The following is a 3,371-nucleotide window of genomic DNA, read 5'->3' as shown; positions in this document are numbered from 1 at the left end:
AGTATCGAGAGATATCTGTTAAGCATTCCACACACACACGTTTCTGGTTTGTGAGTTGGTTTGTATGATTTATTCGAACTCTGTTTTAAGTCATTGCATTCTTAGAGGCATTGGCTTAGTCATTTGGTTATGGTTATTCTGAGGGGATCGATTACATTATTATTTAGTTGCATTCACGTAGTTACATTCATGCATTAGGTTTGTTTTGTAGTTTTGAGTCTGTTTATACTTGAGGACAAGCATCGATTCAAGTTTGGGGGTGTGATAAGTGGATTTTATATCCACTTGGAACGCTTTATTACAAGCTTAAATTGGTGTTTTTGACTTAAGTTATTGGTATTTTGATGTGTTTTTGTGTTATTGCATTTCAGGTATCAGTTAAATGAAGAAAGGAGTTTTTAAAGGAAATATGATGAAAATTGATCAGATTTGGAAGCCAAGTCCATTGTCAAGTTGTAGAGAATCTCGTTAGCTTCGCGTGGGCAGTTGAATCGCCTAATTCTGACGAGTAGTACTCAAGTTATGGCCAAAACAAGATTCATCAAAATTTTCCAGAAGTCGCCCACACGGTCGCGTTAGAAGTGCACGCGATCGCATGCCGACAATCAGCCGCGTCAGACCCGTACGTGACCGCATGCTACACGTGACCGCATGCTGATACGCGGCTGATTTCGCTGAAAAAGCTTTTTTTGAGTGGAATTTGATTATTTTAAGGGTACAGGTCCATTAGGGGCTTATATTTTCTTAAAAAAAAGGGTTTTCATCATCCCGGAAGATTGGGAGATCAAGGAGAAGACCTAGAAGCACAAAATAACTCCGAAAAAGAAGATCTTGTTTTCTACTTGTGATTCTTTGAAAATAGTTGTAATTTTGGATGCTCATTTTCATTCTTGTTGATCCTAGACCTTTTTTATTCGTACTTTGATTATTATTTAGTTTATTAAGACCTTGTTTTATACCATGCTTTCATTGGAACCCATGATGACGATGATTTAAATTATGGGCTAGTCGTTATCATGGGATTCTAGCGGATTTACTTATGGATTTCAATAATTAATTTGTTTCGATATCTTGGTGTATGGTGATTAATTGATATCCTATTATTGGTTGTGCTTATTCGTCTTATGTGCATAGCTAATATATAAGATAGCGTGTTAATCTCTATTGAAGCGATAGTGAATATAGAGGTTTAGAACTTGCCATGCTAGCATAGGTTCATGTATTTGTTATGCATGATTCGTAGGTAATTTTAACCACCTTACTTTCCCTATATAATCATGATAGATAACTTGCGCATTAAACCGTTATGTTTTCAATTCTTATAGACATATAAGGACTAAGCATAATTGGTGTCTATTCAACTTCCATCTCTTTTATGGATGCTTGGTAGTAGGGTATTCGTACAACGAAAGTTGGCATTTACTAGTTTCGTGTTATCTGATTAGTGTCATCACCATTACATGCTAAGGTTAAGAACAATAAGGCTATTAAATGAAGTATTTAATGAAGTTAGAATCCCATGTTTGTCATAAATAATAATTCAAGCTCAATTCTCTTAGTTAATGTTATTTAGTATAATCTTTTAGTTTAATAAAAACCCAATTTATTATTTGTCTTAGCATTGAGCGATAACCATACATTGTTGTATAGGTGCATAAATTAAACTTAACCTAAACCAGTCTCTGTGGGAATGAATCTGATTTATATTTTATACTACTTGCGAACGCGTATTCTTGCGTGAATATTAGCGCGTGTTTTCACCCTAACAAGATTCCACAGCTTCAACTTTCAACTTTGTTCCTCTGTCTTATTCAGCTACTAGTGCAACAGATCCACCTTTCTTTCTTACTTTCTCAAATAGCTCATCCTGCTCCATTTTGAGCTCATAGGTTTTTAAGATACCATACAGTCTCTCTAGATTAAATTCTTTATACTCTTGAAAATTTCTGAGAGAGACTGTCATTGGATTCCATTCTTTTGGTAGAGACCTCAGGAATTTTAGATTAGAATCTCTAATTTTGGTAGATCCTCCTATACACCTTTAAACCATTCAGTGGTTTTTGGAATCTACTGAAGATGTCACTCAATGAGTCACCATCTTCAAAATGTAAATGTTCATATTGTTGTATGAGGAGTTGCATCTTCTTTTCTCTGACTTGCTCAGTTCCCTCATATAGTACTTGGATTTGGTCCCAAATTTCCTAGGCAGTATTGCAGTTGATAACATTGTCAAACATATCTCCATCAAGACCCTTACACATAATATTTATGGCCTTTATGTCTTTATGAACTTGTGTTAGTCGTTAAACACGCGCTAATAATTCACGCAAGTATACGCGTTCGCAAGTAATATAGAATCTTTTCTAGTTCGTTCCCACAGAGACCGGCGTTGGTTAACTATTTAATTCATGCACTTAAGCAACAATGTATGATTATTATTCAATGCTAAGACGATAACAATTTGGGTTATTTATAACTAAGAATTAAGCTAATAATTGTAACTAAGGGAATAAAATTAATTAAATTAATATATATGACAACATGGGATTCTAACTTCATTAAATACTTCATTCAATAGCTTTATTATTCTTAACCTTAGCATGCAATGGTGATGACACTAATCAGATAACACGATACTGATAAACGCCAACATTCGTTGCACGAGTACCATATTACCAGACATCCACAAAAGAGATAGAAGCTGAATAGACACCAATTATATTGAGACCCTATGTCTATAGAATTTGACAATATAACGGTTTAAGCACAAATTATCTATCATGATTACACAGGGCAAGTAAGATGGGTAAAATTACTTAAGAATCATGCATAACAATAACACATGAACCCATGCTAGCATGGCAAGTTCTAAATTCTTAAATTCACTGTCGCTTTATTAAGAATTAACACGCTATCTTATAAGTTCACGACTTTTATAAGACGAATAAGCACAACCAATACTAGGTTATCATACAATCACCACACACTAAGGCATCGAAATAATTTAACTAAAGAAATCCATAAATAAATCCATTAGAACCCCACGATAACGATTAGCCCATAATCGGACTCATCATCAACGTGGGTTCCGATGAAAGCATGATATAACGAACGTAGTCTTTATAACGAATAAATAAAACCAAGTACAAACAAGAGTAAAGATTCACAAATAAGAAAACTAGCATCCAAGTTACAACTTAAAACAAAGATTGACAAGTAAAAATAAGATCTTCTTCGTCTTCGTTGAATTGTGCTAATACGGTCTTCTTATGGCTCTCCTTGTGCTCTGGTACGTCTGTTAGGCACATAGCATGTGCTAAATAATTCACGCAAGTAATATAGAATGATTTCTAGTTTGTTCCCACAGAGAC

The sequence above is a fragment of the Apium graveolens genome, chromosome 6 (genome assembly GCF_009905375.1).
Source record: "Apium graveolens cultivar Ventura chromosome 6, ASM990537v1, whole genome shotgun sequence".
Lineage (NCBI taxonomy): Eukaryota > Viridiplantae > Streptophyta > Magnoliopsida > Apiales > Apiaceae > Apium > Apium graveolens.
Note: the sequence above shows the minus strand (reverse complement) of the source record.